The sequence below is a fragment of the Phyllobates terribilis genome, unplaced genomic scaffold, assembly GCF_046119375.1.
Source record: "Phyllobates terribilis strain yellow unplaced genomic scaffold, ASM4611937v1 Scaffold_7__3_contigs__length_470593459, whole genome shotgun sequence".
NCBI classification, from domain to species: Eukaryota; Metazoa; Chordata; class Amphibia; order Anura; family Dendrobatidae; genus Phyllobates; species Phyllobates terribilis.
In genome coordinates this window covers 90,905,255-90,927,019 of record NW_027362767.1, presented here as the reverse complement: position 1 = coordinate 90,927,019, position 21,765 = coordinate 90,905,255, and the positions used below count along the sequence as shown (strand labels likewise).

The following is a 21,765-nucleotide window of genomic DNA, read 5'->3' as shown; positions in this document are numbered from 1 at the left end:
AGATCCCATGATATTGAGTGCACTCGCTTACTCTACATCCTCCATTTCCAGAGATCCCATGATATTGAGTGCACTCACTTACTCTACATCCTCCATTCCCAGAGATCCCATGATATTGAGTGCTCTCGCTTACTCTACATACTCCATTCCCAGAGATCCCATGATATTGAGTGCACTCGTTTACTCTACATGCTCCATTCCCAGAGATCCCATGATATTGAGTGCACTCGCTTACTCTGCATCCTCCATTCCCAGAGATCCCATGATATTGAGTGTACTCGCTTACTCTATATCCTCAATTCCCAGAGATCCCACGATATTGAGTGCACTCGCTTACTCTACATCCTCCATTCCCCAGAGATCCCATGAAATTGAGTGCACTCGCTTACTCTACATCCTCCATTCCCCAGAGATCCCATGAAATTGAGTGCACTCGCTAACTCTACAAATATGAAATGTGAGCAGATCTCCTGATCTTCTGGGACAGTAGGCAAGTAGCACAGTTTATAGTTTGTTCTAGTCACCGTCCAAACGAATGGAAGTGCCCAGTACTGCAGCTCGCACCATTCAAGGGAATAAAACCGCCATCGATTAACTCTTTACCGACATCCACTATACATATACGGTGCAAGTCGGTAGCGGGTGTATGGAGCGGGCTCATTAGGTGAGCACACCCTTACCCCGGCAAATAATGGCTGTGACACACAGTCAGAACCTACCTCTAACAGCTGAGACTGTTAACCTATTAAATGCTGTGGTCAAACTCTGACAGTGTCATTAATATTGCGTCGGCATTGGGTGCGCATCATTATATGCCCCCATATAAAGTGATCGCAGGACGCCGATGAAGATCTCCATGCCCATCATCATGGAGCTCCTTTGAAACCCAGCCAGTCCGTTGTGGTAAAATAAATGGTGTCATTCAAAAGTACAACTTGTCCCGCATAAACTCACACCCTCATACGTCTATGTGGACAGAAAAAAAGTTATGGCTCTTGGGAGAAGGGGAGGAAAATACAAAAACGCAAAAAATGGAAACTGGCCACATCCAGAAGTGGTTAAACAATGCTTTTCTATAATAGGGATAGGACAAGAACATTATAGTCCTGTAGAAGCCACACACAGTTCTGCTACATCATCAAGCACACCTCTACTGCACACTGTGTATATGCTAGCACAATAAGAAGTTCCTTCTATGTACATATGTAACCTGAAAGATCGTTCATATGGTCAGGCCCTGCAGCATCTGTGCAGCGCTAGTGATGTGCAGGTCCCAGGACCTTCCTATTCTGCCCTGCACAGATCACACTGCTCAGTGTTGGGCAGGAGGAGAGAGAGCTGTGCTGCTGCATAGTTTCCTCAGTACCCGGGAATGATGCTGTGTCCGCGCTCTCCGGCTTCTGAGCTATAAGACGCATCGACTTTTTTAAGCATGCTTTTTTTCTTGCTAAAACAATGCATCTTATGGTCCAGAAAATACAGTATACGTCTTATAGGAATTAGAAACAATGATATATCATGTGGCTTTAGAAAAATATATTAGTTTGTAAAAAAAAAAAAAGTTGTCTTGTCACTGTAATGTGCTTGGCTTCTAGAATAATGTTATCATGTAATACAGTGGGTACGGAAAGTATTCAGACCCCTTTACATTTTTCACTCTTTGATTCATTGCAGCCATTTGGTAAATTCTAAAAAGTTTTTTTTTCTCATTAAAGTACACTCTGCACCCCATCTTGACTGAAAAAAACAGAAATATAGAAATTTTTGCAAATTTATTAAAAAAGAAAAACTGAAATATCACATGGTCATAAGTATTCAGACCCTTTGCTCAGACACTCATATTTAAGTCCAAGCTGTCCACTTCCTTGTGATCTTCCTTGAGATGGTTCTACTCCTTCATTGGAGTCCAGCTGTGTTTAATTAAACGGATAGGACTTGATTTGGAAAGGTACACACCTGTCTATATAAGACCTCACAGCTCACAGTGCATGTCAGATCAAATGAGAATCATGAGCTCAAAGGAACTGCCCAAGGAGCTCAGAGACAGAATTGTGGCAAGGCACAGATCTGACCAAGGTTACTAAAGAATTTCTGCATTACTTAAGGTTCCTAAGAGTATAATGGCCTCCATAATCCTTAAATGAAAGAAGTTTGGGACCACCAGAAGTCTTCCTAGACCTGGCCGCCCAGCCAAACTGAGCAATCATGGGAGAAGAGCCTTGGTGAGAGAGGTAAAGAAGAACCCCAAGATCACTGTGGCTGAGCTCCAGAGATGCAGTAGGGAGATGGGAGAAAGTTCCACAAAGTCAACTATCACTGCAGCCCTCCACCAGTCGGGCCTTTATGGCAGAGTGGCCCCACGGAAGCCTCTCCTCAGTGCAAGACATATGAAAGCCTGCATAGAGTTTGCTCAAAAACACATTAAGGACTCCCAGACTATGAGAAATAATATTCTCTGGTCTGATGAGATGAAGATAGAACTTTTTGGTGAAAATTCTAAGCGGTATGTGTGGAGAAAACCAGGCACTGCTCATCACCTGCCCAATACAATCCCAATAGTGAAACATGTTGGTGGCTGCATCATGCCATGAGGGTGTTTTTCAGCGGCAGGGACAGGACAATTGGTTGCAATTGAAAGAAACATGAATGCAGCCAAGTACAGAGATATCCTGAATGAAAACCTCTTTCGGAGTGCTCTGGACCTCAGAGTTGGCCGAAGGTTCACCTTCCAACAAGACAATGACCCTAAGCACTCAGCTAAAATAACAAAGGAGTGGCTTCAGAACAACTCTGTGACCATTCTTGACTGTCCCAGCCAGAGCCCTGACCTAAACCCAATTGAGCATCTCTGGAGAGACCTGAAAATGGCTGTCCACCAATGTTCACCATCCAACCTGACGGAACTGGAGAGGATGTGCAAGGAAGAATGGCAGAGGATCCCCAAATCCAGGTGTGAAAAACTTGTTGCATCATTCCCAAGAAGATTCATGGCTGTACTAGCTCAAAAGAGTGCTTATACTCAATACTGAGCAAAGGGTCTGAATACTTATGACCATGTGATATTTCAGTTTTTCTTTTTTAATAAATTAGCAAAAATTTCCACATTTCTGTTTTTTTTCAGACAAGATGGGGTGCAGAGTGTACATTAATGAGAAAAAAAAAGAACTTTTAGAATTTACCAAATGGCTGCAATGAAACAAAGAGTGAAAAATGTAAAGGGGTCTGAATACTTTCCGCACCCACTGTATATCCTGAACGGTGATTGCTGCGACTGTAAATCCCAATAAGTAATGGGGAAATTATTGTTTATTTCATTTTATTCCCTAAAAAACGTACATGAGGAATCATCTCTATCATTGTGTCATCTAGAAGGTTCGCTCAGTAATCTCTGCTCTTACCTGCTCCTGATGGTCTTCTTCTTGTTGGTGGTCTTCTCTCTACAGAACATGAAACATATATCATCTCATGTAAATGTGCAGTAACAGGGGGGATTAGGATCTGTAAGAGGTTCGTTCTCAGGAGCGCGACAGACAAAGGAAAATCCCCAGTTTCTCTCTCCAACCCAAATACTTTCTAAGCAAAATGTGTCCATTTCCTCCATCACAGATAAAGGGGTCTTCCAGGATTAGAACACTGATGACCAATCATTAGGATCTGCCCCCAATACCAGGGAAGCAGACGTCCGAATCCAGATGGAGAACCCACTGATTGGCTGACCCTGACTGTTACCTAGTAGCGGCTGTGCAGATCGGGGGCTGCAGGGGCTACAATTTATTACAATACATTAATTCCTCAGTCAGATGTCCGTGGAGCGCTGTCCAAGTACAGACCCCGATCACTGACCGCCCCAAACCTGACCGCCCCATAAGCAAACAGAAGACTAGTGTGAAATAATAAAAGAGCCATTGTTCACATGACAAATCATGTACTGCAGAAATGAAGTGAGTGACTACCCACGTGACCGCTGCAGCTAATCACTGTCCTTGTGACATTTCCCATTTTTGGCCAAATTTCTTTATATTGGAAAACCACAGAAATGCGACTGATCTCGGTTATGGAGGGGATGAGAATAAATGATGTTGGCAACTACATTCTGTTTCTCTTATAGGAACACATCTATATCTTCTTATATTACAGTAAATATCTGCACTTACAGAACTGCAATGTTATCGGTCTCTGTGTCCTCGTCCATTATCTGCTCCGGAGTCTCCACTCTATAGTAAATTAAACAGATATTATTCGATATGTTAGGCGAGAACTTCATTCATAAAACTAATTGATTTCAACTATATACTGTTCAATACATACTATATACTGTATACATACACATATACACACTATATACATATACACATACACTATATATACATATGCATTCTATATACTGTATACGTAAGTACACTATATACTGTATACATAGGCACACTAGCATACCATACACACACACACTTAATACTGTATACACATATATACACACTATATACATATACACACAGCGAACCACAGTGAGAGCCATTATCCACAAATGGCGAAAACATGGAACAGTGGTGAACCTTCCCAGGAGTGGCCAGCCAACCAAAATTACCCCAAGAGCGCAGCAACGACTCCTCCAAGGGGTCACAAAAGACCCCACAACAACATTCAAAGAACTGCAAGCCTCACTTAAGGTCACTGTTCATGACTCCACCATAAGAAAGAGAGTGGGCAAAAATGGCATGTATGGAAGAGTTCCAAGATGAAAACCACTGCTGAGCAAAAAGAACATAAAGGCTCCTCTCAGTTTTACAAGAAAACATCTTGATGATTGCCAAGGCTTTTGAGAGAATACTCTGTGGACTGACGAGACAAAAGTTGAACTTTTTGGAAGGTGTATGTCCCATTACATCTAGAGTAAATGTAACACAGCCTTGCAGAAAAGGAACATCATGCCAACAGTAAAATATGGTGGTGGCAGTGTGCTGGTCTTGGGCTGTTTTGCTGCTTCAGGACCTGGAAGACTTTCTGTGGTAAATGGAACCATGAATTCTGCCGTCTACCAAAAAATCCTGAAAGAGAATGTCCTGCCATCTGTTCGTGACCTCAAGCTGAAACGCACTTGGGTAATGCAGCAGAACAATGATCCAAAACACACCAGCAAGTCCACCTCTGAATGGCTTAAGAAAAATAAAATTAAGACTTTGGAGTGGCCTAGGCAAAGTCTTGACCTTAATCCGATTGAGATGCCGTGGTATGACCTTAAAAAGGCGGTTCATGTTCCTAAACCCTACAATGTGGCTGAATTGCAACAATTTTGCAAAGATGAGTGGGCCAACATTCCTCCAGAATGTTGTAAAAGACTCATTGCCAGCTATCACAATTGCTTGATTGCAGTTGTTGCTGCTACGGGTGACCCAACCAGTTATTAGGTTTAGGGAGCAATCACTTTTCCACACAGGGCCCTGTAGGTTTGGATTTCTTTTTCACTTAATAATAAAGAGCTTCATTTAAAAGCTGCATTTTGTTTTTTCTTGTGTTATCTTTGTCTAATATTTAAATTTGTTTTGTGATCGGAAACATTTAAGTGTGACAAAGATGCAAAACAATAAGAAATCAGGAAGGGGTAAACACTTTTTCACACCAATGTATATATACACACTATATACTACACTGTATACATAAGTACTCTATATACTGTATGCATAGGAACACTAGTGTACTGTATACATGCACACTATATACTGTATGCATACACATATACACTATATACATATGCACACTATATACTATATATATACATGCACTCACTCACTATATACTGTATACATAAGTACACTATATACTGTATACATACACACACTATATACATATACGCACACACTATATACTACATATATACATACGCACACTATATACTACATAGACACATATATAGGCCACACATATTCACACACTATATATTGTGTATATAGACGCACATACATTCATTCATTCAGCTTTGTTATATCTGCCGCTCTTCACTTCCAAGATCCTTCTGTATACCCCCTCATCCCAGGACAGTGGTGGAGGGGGTGACATCATGAAGAGGAGGGGGACGCAGTACGGATAGGACTGAAGGCTGTGCCTGTCCTGTCTGCGCACTGCTGTCTTGTGAACCCTTCCCCTCCGCACACTTTTAGCTTCTGATCCGATGTTGGCAGGAAGATGAGAATGAAGTGACAAGACAGTGGAGGATGCGCAGCATAAACTGTAAGTAATGCTGTGCATCCTCTGTTCACTTTATGGAGCAGATGCAGATATTAACACCCTTAACGCTGACCCATAATAATAATAATAATAATAATAATAATGATAAGCAGAATCAATTGTAGCCTATTGGTTAAACCCTCCAGAACAGTCTAGGTGTTATGTTCTGCTACCAGAGCTAAGGAAAGAGAGGAGATCTGTCCCTACGATAGAACTCAGCTGAATCCCTACGATGTAACAGGGGACCTGATCCTGCGATCAGACCTGCTAAAGTCCTAAGCTAGTCTGTACGGAGACCTATAGATGTGGGGAAGGAATCCCTACAAGTACTAAGGACTGGGAGGAAAATGGGACACCTCCTAACAGAAATTGTAGCAGACAGACGAACAAACAAAATATATAGAACCTAGAGGTCCGTAGACCAAGCAAACTAACAGAGTTAGATACAGAGCACAGGCTAGCTAGAAAGTAGTTATACAATGAAGTCCAGCAAAGCCAGAAGGGCGGAGCAGGATTAAATAGGCCAACAAGGTCATGTAACCAGCAAAGGAAAAAACCTAAGAGCAAGGTTCTAACACTAGGGTCTATCATGTGGCTCCTTGGAAAATGTAATTGTCCACCTCTGGGATAAAGAAATCAAAACAATTGATATAGGAGAGTATATATTCCATATGAATGATATATCCCGGCCATTTCTATTCACAGTCTGAAGTGTTTTTTACAAAGCAGGCCCTTTAATATAAATTCCTGTGAAAGCGGGCATGCTATTATTAAGCTGAGCCACTAGAAGTAACCAGGTGGATCGCCTGTGATGGTGACACTACTGGATAACTAGGGAGTAATAGAAAGCACTGGAGCAGCGGGTGTGAGCAATAAATAGTTGTGTCACTACAAATACTGTCCTCCACCAGTGAGTCCGAGAAAACACAGCCTTGTATAATATATCACGCTGGTCACATAGTGTTATATTTCCAGAAATAACATACGTACTGGATGGTTTCCAGGGATGGACGGCAGGGATTTTTTTCCCATATGTTTGGTCTGAATGCCAGTGGTGCAGCCATGATTTCAAGAATCCATCTTTTGGAGAAGTGAAGAAAAGAAAAGTAGTGATAAAGATTACACAACAGCGAATGTATCACAGCGACCTCAGACCCGCAATGATCCGACAAAGGTGACATAGCAGAGAGATCGCACCACTCAGGGGGTATTGGGACTTCAGGGGGCGCCACTATCTAATAGCAGTTTCCTCTCCCTGCAGCTTCTTTCTCAGCCCAGGATGATGGAGGGTTAAGTAATGTGTTTTTTTACTGGACCCTTTAGTTTTTGATACAGTCTAAGGCCCAAATTCATCAAAGTAATTTAACTGGAATTCTGCCATGAATTGCTTTGAAAAGTTGCAAAATTTTGGCACAAATTGGAGCTGCGCAAAAATTTTGCAACTTTTGGTGTTTTTACATCAGTTTCACCCAGCACCGCCAAAATGGGCGTAGTTGTGACAGGACAGGGGTGCAGCAGGGGCGTCACACCACAGCTCGTCTAATACATGACAAGCTGTGGAATTCCCTACTCCAGGAGTCTTACTCCAGTCTGAGACTGCAGTAAAATTTCTGGATTTTCGCACAGAGGTGCACGCCACTTGTCAGATGCTCCTGATTCATGAAGAGGCAGACAGCCCTTCATGGATCAGGAGAGTCTGACGCCACCACGTCCCCTCATCAAGACCAGCTTAATGTTTCAGGGCCTTAGTTTTTCTTTCTTAATATAACTAATATAGTTTTTTGCTCTATTAACAAAAGTAACTGTTTCTGAAAGTTAAAATGAGTCACGTCATTAAGGGGTTAAATGCACTTAAGGCCCCTGAGTAATGCGCTCACTATGATTACTTGGTGTATAAATTCAAAGAAATAAAATTAATCCAAATCATTTGTCTTCTAAACCTTCTAGACTGAGAAATGACTTTCACAGCCTGAATGACAATTATCAGTGTAGACAGATATAAAGTATGTGCAGGCAGGTTTAATATCATCTCTACCTGAAAAAAAGGCACTTACGATGTTTCCTCCATCATCTTTAGTTGTTTCTCTTCCTTTTGTATTTTGTCCTCTATCAGTTGTTTGATTTCCCATCTGTTGTACAAGGAACATATATCATTATCTCATAGGTAAATGTAGAAATATCAGCAATTTGAAGAGCATTAGAGAAGAAATTCCGCCCCTTCGCCTCCATCCAAAATACTTTGCCAACATTTTCCATCTACATCACAGAAATGATACAATTTTGTCTTCGTGGAGCTACCACTAGAGGGCGCTCACTGTATATGGACATACGAAACCTATAAGGCTGGTGGCATAAAGAGACCTCATGGTCCATCTGCCCGAATTAATGATTAATTAATTATATTAATTAATTATATAATGACTGGGAAATTTTCCAATTTTGAGCCTGAATTTTTTACTCCCCGTCTTCCAGGAATGATTACCTTATACTTTTTGGTCTACATAGTCATTTGAGGACTTGAGTTTTTGCGAATCGAGTTGTAGTTTTGAAGTATACAATCACTTTATCATATAATGTACTGAAAAACTGGAAAAAAATTCCAAAAGTGGCAAAATATTGAAAAAAACGCAATTCATTACAGCATTCATTATTTGGTAAAAATGACCTGGCGGTATTATTCTTTAGATCAGTTAGAATACGGTGACGGCAATCTTATAAGGATTTGTTTGTAGAATTTAGTCTTTAGAAATAATTTAAAACTTTGTAAATAAATCATTTGCTTTGTGACCCCATTTTCTGAGACCTGTAACTGTAGACCTGAGCTTTCCTTTTTATGGAAACCATTTTGGCGCACAAACAACGTTTCCATTTATTTTTACTGCATTTTTTATGTTTGGTACAGCAACTGAGAAAATGATATTCTTGTGTTTCGACTCTTTTCTTTTTGGTGTTTTACGTCTGGTTAAAATAATTTTATATCTTGATACATCGGACTTTTACGGACGCGGTGATATCAAATGTTTTTTCTAAAAAAAAATGTAAATATCAAAAGGGGGATCATTGAAAGTTTTTATTATTTTATACATATATATTTTTAAAAACGACTCTTGGAAAATGGCGACAAGGGGAATTTTTTTTCCCCAAATTTGTGAATTTTTTTTCACCACTTAAATAATAAAGAAACTTTGCGTGTTTTGGTATCGCCATAATCATAATGACCTGGAGAATCATACACTAAGTAAAAAGTTCCCCCAAATAATTGCATGGTGCCAGTCATTTTACATACATGTAGAGAGGACTGGGAATCAGAAGAACAGCACCAGAAACATCAAAAAGGAGAGCAATGGAGATGTAACCGTCAATCATGTATTCTGATGTTTTTATTGTGATGTAGAGGGCTGTTCTAATTCATTTACTGATGATTTTCTAACCACATACTGCACACTAAATGTCCTAAAAATAAATTGCAACAAAAAAATAGTAATTTTTTTTTGTATGCGCCTTAACATGGTTCCTATAGAAATGAAAACTTGTCCAGCATAATACAAGGCTGCATAAAGCCCCAGGAAGAAGCAAGGCGAAACGCGCATCGGGGTTAAAGGACACCCTGTCTGAGTTCCATAGCCAACAATACTATTTATTACAGAAGCACTCCCACCAAAATGTTTATCCCATTAATATATAGCAATCATCATGTTATATAGCACTGTGTACTTACAATTGCTCATTTTGACTTTCTACCCAGCTATTTCATCTCTTTTCCAATGGGTGTATGATATCACATGATTCAAAACTGACTAGCTGAATCCTTCTAAGCTCTATGTAGAAACAGGAGGTCAATTTTCCCTGTATGAGTCATAAGTCACTGCAAAAGTCCCTGGCAGGGGGGAGGAGGGAGCAGTGGAAGAGGGGGATGATTTCTGCAGGGAAAATAGACTTCATGTTCCTACATAGAGCAGAGAAAAGAGAAGAATTAACTGGGTAGAAAGGGAAAATGAGCAATTATAAGTACACAGTGCTATATAATATGATGACTGCAATATAGTAAGAAGATAGAAACCTTGATGGGAGGAGGATGAGAAGGAGGAGGAGGAAGAGGAGGAGGGTTTCTGTAAGGTAACGTTACCTAGTCGCACTGTCTTGTCTATACTCACTGCTATTGGGTTTTTGGAATCGTTGGTGATCTCGGTAAATCTTTTAATATTTGTGTTAAAAAAATATATGACTTTAAATATTGATCTTCTCATGCAGCTTCTCTTATTACCCCTGGGATTTTATACTTACACTTGGATTGTGATCTATTGCATATTTTGTGACATGTCCTGCACTTACTGTGGTGTTTAGGATTATTTGCATGATCTGATCCTTAAGGGGTTGTCCATCTCTGGAGGACATTTTTTTTCTTACTTGAATGTATCTTTTTTTGGCGAAAAATATTTTTTCCAATTGGGTTTCATTAAATGTTTGCACTGTTTGCCTTCTATAGCTTCTGTGTTGCAATATGTATTAGTGACTGCAAAAAGGAGTTAACTGAAAATCTGTCAGTGAACTTCTAATGGTCCAATGGGAGCGTTTGCAACTTTATAATCTGTCTTTTTTCAGCTCCCCTCAGCCAATTTATGAACACAGATCAAATCAAAGTTGAATGTATAAGGAAGCAGATCCTATAAAGCCAAATGGTGAAAAATTTGTAATGAAACCAAATTACAAAAATGGTGTTTAGCAACTAAATATATGCATGTAAAAAAATAAAAACAAATGTTCTCACAGGAGGAAAATGTATATTTTTATTTATTTTCAAATATATTGTATACCTGTGTAAACATGCCGTACATCAGTGAGGGTCCGGGGCATTGAGAAGTCATCACCCATCTCCTGGAATAACCCTTTATCTCCTGGATTGTTTATTATTATGATATTTTATCCATGGCGGAATAAATGTTATGTTTTATGGGGTTATCTTTGCTTTGCTGGAATATTGAATTGAAAAGTCTGGGGCCCCTGGCAGATGTATTAACCTGCAGATATGGGGGTAACTTGTAGATTAACCCCATATATGCAGGTTAATAGAGTTTTTTCAGGTGACCGGTTCCCTTTACCATATTGGCTCATTTTTGCTTTTTTCTCACTTGTATTTAATAAGTCAAATAACAATTCCTCTAATGTTTGTAACCTATAAAAAACACTTTGGCATCTTTTTAAATAAAATAAGACACATGAGCGACTCCCAGTAATGGCAGCTATCTGTGTATATACAGTATATATATACAGGGCGGGCCATTTATATGGATACACCTAAATTAAATGGGAATGGTTGGTGATATCAACTTCCTGTTTGTGGTACATTAGTATATTTTCCAGATGGGTGGTGATCATGGTGGCCATTTTGAAGTCGGCCATTTTGGATCCAGCTTTATTTTTTTTAATGGGAAGAGGGTCATGTGACACATCAAACTTATTGAGAATTTCATAAGAAAAACAATGGTGTGCTTGGTTTTAACGTAACTTTATTCTTTCATGAGTTTTTTACAAGTTTATGACCACTTATAAAATGTGTTCAAAGTGCTGCCCATTGTGTTGGATTGTCAATGCAACCCTCTTCTCCCACTCTTGACACACTGATAGCAACACCGCAGAAGAAATGCTAGCACAGGCTTCCAGTATCCGTTGTTTCAGATGCTGCACATCTCGTATCTTGATGGTATGGTGTGGTATATGGGGTACAAAGATAGTGGGGCCATTCTTCATCAGTGGAAACCTCAATGCCACTGGATATCTGAAATTGCTACATGATGATGTGTTGCCCTCTTTATGCACTGAAGATGGCACGTTCCCTGAGTTTTTCCAACAAGATGGTGCACCACCACATTATGGGTGTCAGGTCCGAGCATTCCTACATGAACAGTTTCCTGTAAAGTGGATTGGTCGTCGTGGGCCAGTTGAATGGCCACCAAGGTCTCCCGATCTGACCCCCTTAGACTTTTATCTTTGGGGTCATCTGAAGGCAATTGTCTATGCTGTGAAGATACAAGATGTGCAGCATCTGAAACAACGGATACTGGAAGCCTGTGCTAGCATTTCTTCTGCGGTGTTGCTATCATGTGTCTGGAGTGTGTCAGCAGTTCCTGCAAGATGAAGGCATTGATGCTATGGACTGGCCCGTCCGTTCCCCAGACCTGAATCCGATTGAGCACATCTGGGACATCATGTCTCGCTCCATCCACAAACGTCACGTTGCACCACAGACTGTCCAGGAGTTGGCGGATGCTTTAGTCCAGGTCTGGGAGGAGATCCCACAGGAGACCATCCGCAACCTCATCAGGAGCATGCCCAGGCGTTGTAGGGAGATCATACAGGCACGTGGAGGCCACACACAATACTACAGCCTCATCAGGAGCATGCCCAGGCGTTGTAGGGAGGTCATACAGGCACGTGGAGGTCACACACAATACTGAGCCTCATTTTGACTTGTTTTAAGGACATTACATCAAAGTAGGATCAGCCTGTAGTGTGTTTTTCCACTTTAATTTTGGAGGTGACTCCAAATCCAGGCCTCCATTGGTTAATAAATTTGATTTCCATTGATGATTTTTGTGTGATTTTGTTGTCAGCACATTCAACTTTGTACAGAACAAAGTATTCAATGAGAATATTTCATTCATTCAGATCTAGGATGTGTTATTTGAGTGTTCCCTTTATTTTTTTGAGCAGTGTATATATATATCAGGTTTTATATTATCTGCCCTGAATACAGTGAATCACACATTGGAGAGAAAGAAACATCTATATCATGATGTCATCTATATATTAGATCATTAATTCTCTGCACTTACATGGTCACAATGTTGTTCTGTATCAGTTCTTTCATCAGTTCCGTATGCGACACAAATTCTGTGTTCTCAGTGGTGTCATCACTATTGTACAAGAAAGGTTCATCAACTTGTGATAAATGGTCAGAATTTCAATAGTACAAGCAAATATAAGAAGCTTTGTCATCTATTTTATCATAGAAATCTGCTTCCTTCTCCACTTAGGAGCCACTTCTACCCTCCAGCTGGGGTCTGTATGTTGGGGAGACAGGGCAAAAACTTAGAACAAGGATTAATTCTCATCGCCACACAATAAAAGAAAAAAGAATAGATTTACCTGTGGCCAAACATTTTTGTATCCCTGATCACAGCATCATGGACATGAAATTACTGGTATTAATAGGTAACTTCAAATCTCAGAAAGACAGAAAGATTTGGGAATACAAACTTATGACAACCTTTGACACACAGGAATGAATGTGTCGCATGGATTTATGTAATTCTACATCAACTAAGGAATGTGCTCCTCAGGCCTTGTGGGGGCATCACAACCATGGACCAGACCTCAATCACAGGACAATAAAACGTTCACACTCCTTATCTATGAACTTCTCAATTATGTACAGCCACAACTGTTTATCTCTCTCCCATAATGATAGTTCTGCTTCACGTCACTTGTCACATCTATTGCATTATTCTTGTGCCCTGTTGTGTATAAATGTGTGACTCTTCAGATTTTGTGTTATACTATGCCTGATGAAGAGACCTGAGTAGTCTGGAAAGCTTGCAATTTGTTACCATTTTTTCAGTTAGCCATTAAAAGGTATCAACCACTGAGGACTCTCAAATCTTAATATTTTTCTATCTACTGGCTAACACGGTACAAAGGTAGATCTTTTTCCAGCAGCACTTACAAAGTCAGTTCTATTTTCTCAAGGATGTTTTTCTTCTCTTGAATTTCTTTTTTCATGAAGTTCATGTACTTCTCCCTATTGTACATGGAAAATATATCTGATATTGAAATCTACAAATGGCAGTAATGATTAAGATGTTCAGCAGTATTAGTGATCGTGACAAATGTGGTAAATTCCTCCCCTTCTCCCTCCATTCTAGGTCTCTTCTGTGCCAACAGGTTTACATTTACTATATTCCATTGCTAAAAGGAATCTGTCAGCAGGTTGTTTGCTATTTAATATGGGAGCAGCCTGATGTAGGGTCAGAGACCCTGATTCCAGCAATATCACTTACCAGCTTGCTTCCTGTAGGTTCAATAAAATCACTGTTTTATGAGCAGGAGATTATCACTAGAGGAGTAGTAAACCCACTGCCATGTAGTGCTCCATACTCATGAGATCTGTGTAACTCTGCACCCACCCCTGTTTGGTAGCTTTCTGCCTATGCACAGTGCACATAGAAAGCTGCCAATCAGTGGTGTGGGCGGGGTTATACAGAGCTCAGCATTCAGAGTACTGCTAGATCTGCTGCAGAGAAAACAGTGATTTTACTAAAACTGCAGTAAGCAGCCCAGTAAGTGACACATTGCTGGAATCGTTGCATTTAGATGGGGGAGCAAAAACCTGGTGATAGATTCTTTTTATTGCCAGAGTTACACGACCGTAGATTCCCTCATCCAAGAGAATCGGGCTGATTATGACACTCTGATTAAACTCTGATTGGAATGTCAGCATAGTGTGATCCTACGCTCTTGGATGAGAGAATAGGAGCACACTGTGAGCAGAAGATGGAGAACACAATTTCTACATCATTTCTATTGTGTGAGTCCGCAGAATTCTGACTGCACTCAGATGTCATCCGAGTGCAGTCCGGTGTTTTCCACGCACCCAAAGACTTGAATGGGTGAGTGGCATCTGATTACAGAGTGAAATAGCAGCATGCGGTGATTTTTTCACTAACAGATTCTGTCAGTGAAAACAAATCTATCATCAGCACTGCCCTTCTGAGTACCATTGGTCTGAGTGCTATTCAATAAAAATCGGGCAGCACTCGTCCGATGTATACGGCGGTGCGAGCGAGCCCTAAATGCTAAAGTTCTGTCTGTCAGCAGCAGCCAATAGAGGCGTTACTGTATGGGGATACCTAAAGATCTAGAAGATTATTAACAGAAAAAGACCACGTGGTCCATCTTGTCTATATTATTTCCCTTTTTTAAATTTACAATAAATGATTGTTTATTCCAGACATAATTAATTTAATTTACTGATGATTTTCTAACTATGTACCAGAGAGTGAATATTGTAAACATTGATAGCAAAAAAAGGCAATATTGCAGTTATTTGGGATTTCGTCTTCTGCAGCCTCCATACATTCTAATACACTGCAGGCTGCTCAGTGCTGCTCACTGGGAAAACTGTCAGATACAGATCCCTACAGAAAGCACACATCAATTCTTTCTAAAGAAGCCGTACTACAATAGTGGCTCGTGTGTTTTCTCCTGGTAACCATTTAGCAAGACAAATAATAATTCCTGTACCGTTTGTATCCCATAAAATCTACTATGGCATCTTTGTACTGTAAGATATGATCCATGACTGTCAGCTATGTGTATAGACAGATATTGTGAGCAGACAGTTTACAGTGTATTATCTCTACCTGAATAAGATTAATCAGTCGTTAGAGATAAGGAAATTTCTATATCATTATGTCATCTGGAAGGTTCCCCTATATTACATCATTACATTCTTTCACTTACATATTTGTGATCTCTTCAATAATTTTGTGCTTCTGAATTAAAAATCCAGTGTCTGCCCTATAGAAAACACATCAATGTGAATATTAGGTAAGGGTTAAACTAGGACTTTTTGTAACACTAGTAATTGATTTGAACTATTAAAATAGATGTCCCCACGTAGCTCTCTCATATCCACAGTATAGGGAATAAGGTACTGATTGCGGGGTATCCGTCCCCCTGACCCTCCAGCTCTGAAATGCCCCTGTAGGACAAAGCCGAGGTGGTGCATGCGCACCCACTACCGGCGTTAGGGACAGGCAAACTAGGCATTAGACTAGGGCCCCCACTCTCCCAGGGGCCCCCAGCCTGTGGCGTGCCGCTAATAGCAGCACACCACACGGCCGCTATGGAGCCCGTGAGCCAGCGGGGCCCGGTGACTGTGCTGCCACCCCCGCATCGTACATGCAACTGTATTGGCACCATTAATACCGATACAGTTGAAAGCAATGATGGAGAATAGACTGTCAGGTGACGCTCTCTCTCCCATAATTCCCCCTCTGCGTCTGACGCAGCGGGCACGTTGATGTCACTTCATTGAACACCACGCTGCTGAGGAGATGCCCTGCATACAGCAGATTTTTTTTAAATCAGTGAGTACATTGTAGTGGCCATAATACTAGAGGACTATGTGCTCCATTATACTGTATGGGGGCTGCATTGTACTCTATGGGGCTGCATTGTACTCTATGGGGTGGCTGCATTATGCTCTATGGGGTGGCTGCATTATACACTATGGGGCTGCATTATACACTATGGGGCTGCATTATACTATATGGGGCTTCATTATAGTCTATGGGGTGGCTGCATTATACTCTATGGGGCTGCATTATATTCTAAGGGGCAGAATTATGCGCCATGGGGTGGTTGCATTATACTCTATGAGGGGAGCTGCATTATACTCTATGGGGTGTCTGTATTATACTCTATGGGATGTCTGCACTATACTCTAGGCGGGCTGCATTATAGAAACATAGAAAGGTAGAGCTGGAGGGGGCCTCCACAGTCATCTGGTCCAACCTCCTGCTCAATACAGGATTCACTAAACCATCTCAGGCAGATGTCTGCCCGGCCTCTGTGTGAAGACTTCCATTGAAGTTGAACTCATCTCGTGGCCGCCTGTTCCACTCATTGATCATCCTCACTGTCAAAGATTTTACTCTATAAGGTCTGCATTGTACTCTATGGGGCAGCATTGTACTCTATGGGACTGCTTTGTACTCTATGGGGCTGCATTATACTCTATGGGGCGGCATTGTACTTTATGGGGCAGCATTGTACTCTATGGGGCTGCTTTGTACTCTATGGGGCTACATTATACTCTATGGGGCAGCATTGTACTCTATGGGGCTGAATTCTACTCTATAGGGCGGCATTGTACTTTAAGGGGCAACATTATACTCTATGGGGCTGCTTTGTACTCCACAGGGCTGCATTATACTCTATGAGGCGGCATTATACTCTATGGGGCAGCATTATACTCTATAGGGCAGCGTTATACTCCATGGGGAGGCATTATACTCTATGGTTCCGCATTGTACTCTATAGGGCGGCATTGTACTCTATGAGGCAGCATTGTACTCTATGGGGCCACATTATACTCTATGGGGCCGCAGTGTACGCTATCAAGGACTATGAGGAGTGTGTTATACTATATGTACTATTGAAACTGTAATATGCTATATGGGGGCTGCACTATACTCTATCAAGGACTATAGGCTGTGTATTATACAGTATGTATTATATGGGGGCTGCATTATACTGTATGGAAGACTATGGGGGCTACAGTATACTATATGGAGGACTATGGGTTGTGCATTATACAATATGAAGGACTATGGGGTGCTTTATATTATATGGATGGTGCATTATACTGTAAGGGGAACTATGGGGAATGCATTATACTATATGAAGGTCTATGGGGTGCATTATACAATGGGGAGGACTATGGGGCACATTATACAATATGGAGGAATATGGGGTGTGCATTATACTATATGGAGGACCTTGGGGTGCATTATACTATGTGGAGGACTATGGGTCGTGCATTATACTATGTGGAGGACAATGGGTTGCATTATACTATGTGGAGGACTATGGGGTGCATTATACTATGTGGAGGACTGTGGGGTGCATTATACTTTGTGGAGGACAATGGAGTGCATTATACTATGTGGAGGACAATGGGGTGCATTATACTATGTGGAGGACTATGGGGTGCATTATACTATGTGGAGGACAATGGAGTGCATTATACTATGTGGAGGACTATGGGGTGCATTATACTATGTGGAGGACTATGGGGTGCATTATACTATGTGGAGGACTATGGGGTGCATTATACTATATGGAGGACCTTGGGCTGCATTATACTATGTGGAGGACTATGGGGTGCATTATACTATGTGGAGGACTATGGGGTGCATTATACTATATGGAGGACCTTGGGCTGCATTATACTATGTGGAGTACTATGGGGTGCATTATACTATATGGAGGACCTTGGGCTGCATTATACTATGTGGAGGACTATGGGGTGCATTATAGTAAACGAGCAAAATACTGCCTAATCATCGAGTGATTGGATTGTTTATGCCGGCACACAAATCATTGTTCTCAGCAGCACATCATTAAAACTGCAGATCTGCTGCTGATAACATGATGTGTATGGGGACAGATTGATCTATAAGTGATTGTTCTGTGCCCATCATTCTTCCTCGGTGGTGTAAAGAGGCCGGGAAACAAGCACCGAACAACTTCAATATTGTCGATCACGCTGGTTTAACGGCCTGAACTAATCGCATGTAAATGCAATGTAAATGTTTCTGTGGATGGTGCAATATGTCAGCATTTGGGGCCCCACTTTAAACTTTTGCCCAGGGCCCCACTTTGTCTAAAACCGGTACTGTGCGCACCACACCACTATACAATGAGAGGAAAGACTTTTACCTGTGATTTACACTTGCAGCTGAAACACAAACAACAGTTTACAATTAGATTTACTGAAGTATTTAATAAAAGCCGCTCAGTTGCAGCAGACGACTTATTTTTAGGCCGTATTCACATGTCATTTTATTTCTCATCTTCACAAAACCAAACCAAATAATTTTCAATAGTACGATGCATCCGATTTTCATCTTTTTTTTTTGGTTCATGTGTCCATTTTTACCATTTGTATGTCATCCATTCTCTTGTATGAAAAAAAAAAAGCTAATGGAAATATCCCAAGTTTTTCTTAGTAGTCAGTCAATGGGTGAGTGTGATCCACAATTCACCCCAAAGCTGACATGTTACTAGCTCCATAGAATATAAGGGCCAGTGATATAAACTGTTATCCCTCCTGTGACGTTCTGCCTGTGGTTGAGCATCATAGAAGACAGTGATTTCTACTATATACCGCAATACTGCGGTATATGGCATAAGAGATCAGATGATCGCAGATTCAAGTCCCCTAAGGGGACTAACAAATAGAGAAAAAAGTGAAGAAAAAAAGTTTTTAAAAACGTAAAAAAAAATAATTCTAATCACCCCTTCTTCTAATCAAGCCCCCTCTTCTAATCACGCCCCCTCTTCTCCAGTTAACATTGAAGAAAAAAAATACACATATCAGGTATCAACGTGTTCAGAAAAGTCCGATCTATGAAAATATAACATAAATTGACCTAATATGTAAAGACTGTAAAGCAAAGAAGAAATCAAAATGGCAAAATTGCGTGTTTTTGATTGCTACAACTCCACAGAAATGCATTAAGAAGCAATCGAAGCGTCGTAACTACCCCAAAATAGTATCAATAAAAACATCAGGTCACCATGCAAAAAACAAGCCCTCACATAGCTCCATCGACCAAAAAATAAAAATGTTACAGGTATTCAAAAACAGCGACTCAAGCTATTTTTTTATTTTTTAGTAATTTATTTTCACCACTTAAATAAAAAAAATATATAAGTTTGGTATCGTTGTACTCGTACTGACCGGATTGGTCCCGCCATTTGCCCCTACATAAAGAACAGACATCAGACAGCAGAAATTCATTATTATATTATATATACGTATAGAGGCAGAATTACAATCACTATTCTGAATTACATGACTTCTCTGATTTTGGACTTACATAAATTGCTCTTCGATTTTTGCTCGATATTCTTTAAATATAAATAACTGCAAAATCCTGAATGGACAAATAGAGAAGTTTCCTTATAAATAGCCAGATCTTAAATACCAATTGTATCAATAGTAAATATTGCCATAACGAGCTAATTAACAAATATAAGGTTTTCTCATTAAAAGTGAATTAAAAACGTATGGGATATGAGAACTGGGAAGTAGAGCAAGCTTGTCACAAGAAATCAGAAAGTTATATACATAGGAAATGGGAAATAATAAGGACAGACCAGGAGTATAAGACGCGTATACTCACTCTGAACTGCTACTACAACCCTCAGAGGAGTTCCGGGTCAGCGACTGCTTATATATCCTTCATGATGTCATAATGTCCAGGCAGAGGTCACCATGGCGCCGATCCTGTGATGTCACAACATTCTAGAATGTGCTTAGAACAAGCCCTGCAGCCAATCAGATCCAATATAATCATGTATAATAAAGTCTATGGAGGGTTTATAAATGTATGTAAATGATCTGATACAGCAAATTGTTATGAATTATAAGACCCCCCACACACCCATGACCACATATACACAGAAGCGTCTTACAATCCAAGGTTTTCCTTATATTGTTATTATACTTATACACCATATGGACAGAATTATAGGGATGCAGAATTGTATAACATCTCATTATAAATCCTTAGGCATAATTCATCCATGAAGTATAATGCACAGTCCATAGTCTTCCATAAAGTATAATGCACAGCCCATAGTCATCCATAAAGTATTATGTACGACCCATAGTCCTCCATAAAGTACAATACACGGCCCATAGTCATCCATAAAGTATAATGCACAGCACATAGATATCTATAAAGTATAATGTTCATCCGATAGTCACCCATAAAGTATAATGTACAGCCCATAGTCCTCCAAAAAGTATAATGCACAACCCATAATCACCGATAAAGTATAATCCATAGCCCATAGTCATCCATAAAGTATTAGGTATAGCCTTTAGTCACGCATAACGTATAATGCACAGCCCATAGTCACCCATAAATTATAATGCACAGCCCATAGTCACCCATAAAGTATAATGTACAGCCCATAGTCATCCATAAATTGTAATGCACAGCCCATAGTCACCCATAAAGATCCTGTCTGAACAGTGTCCTAGCCCGTTACTTGTTTGTCACTATGTCCGTATCTTCCCTTTTCCTGTAGTGTCTGAACCTGCACCTAACTCCAACTCGTTGTCTCTGTACTTCTGTTTGTGAGTTTAGTGTCCACTCGCTACTTCATTGTAAGTACCTTGTGTGTATTTGCTCTGCTTGTCTACCGCACCTGCGGGTTTTGCTCTGCTCTGCTTGTCTACCGCACCTGCGGGTTTTGCTCTGCTCTGCTTGTCTACCGCACCTGCGGGTTTTGCTCTGCTCTGCTTGTCTACCGCACCTGCGGGGTTTGCTCTGCTCTGCTTGTCTACCGCACCTGCGGGGTTTGCTCAGCTCTGCTAGTCTACCGCACTTGCGGGTTTTGCTCTGATCTGCTTGTCTACCGCACTTGCGGGTTTTGCTCTGCACTGCTTGCCTACCTCACTTGCGGGTTTTGCTCTGCTCGGCTTATCTACCGCATTTGTGGGTTTTGCTCTGCTCTGCTTGTCTACCGCACCTGCGGGTTTTGCTCTGCTCAGCTTGTCTACCGCACCTGCGGGTGTTGCTCTGCTCAGCTTGTCTACCACACCTGCGGGTTTTGCTCTGCTCAGCTTGTCTACCGCACCTGCGGGTTTTACTCTGCTCTGCTTGTCTACCGCACCTGTGGGTTTTGCTCTGCTCTGCTTGTTTACCGCAACTGCGGGTTTTGCTCTGCTCTGCTGCACCTACT

The 21,765-nt window shown here is 40.8% G+C and overlaps 1 long non-coding RNA gene across 1 annotated transcript; it reads right to left on the bottom strand.

The window, feature by feature from the left end:
• Positions 1–8,276: 8,276 nt before the first annotated feature.
• Positions 8,277–14,025, bottom strand: LOC141152907 (uncharacterized). Its single transcript, XR_012247190.1, has 3 exons — positions 13,946–14,025; positions 13,056–13,136; positions 8,277–8,351 (listed from the first exon to the last, which is right to left on the bottom strand). It is a non-coding gene; the product is annotated as an uncharacterized lncRNA (long non-coding RNA).
• Between the last annotated feature and the right edge of the window lie 7,740 nt (positions 14,026–21,765).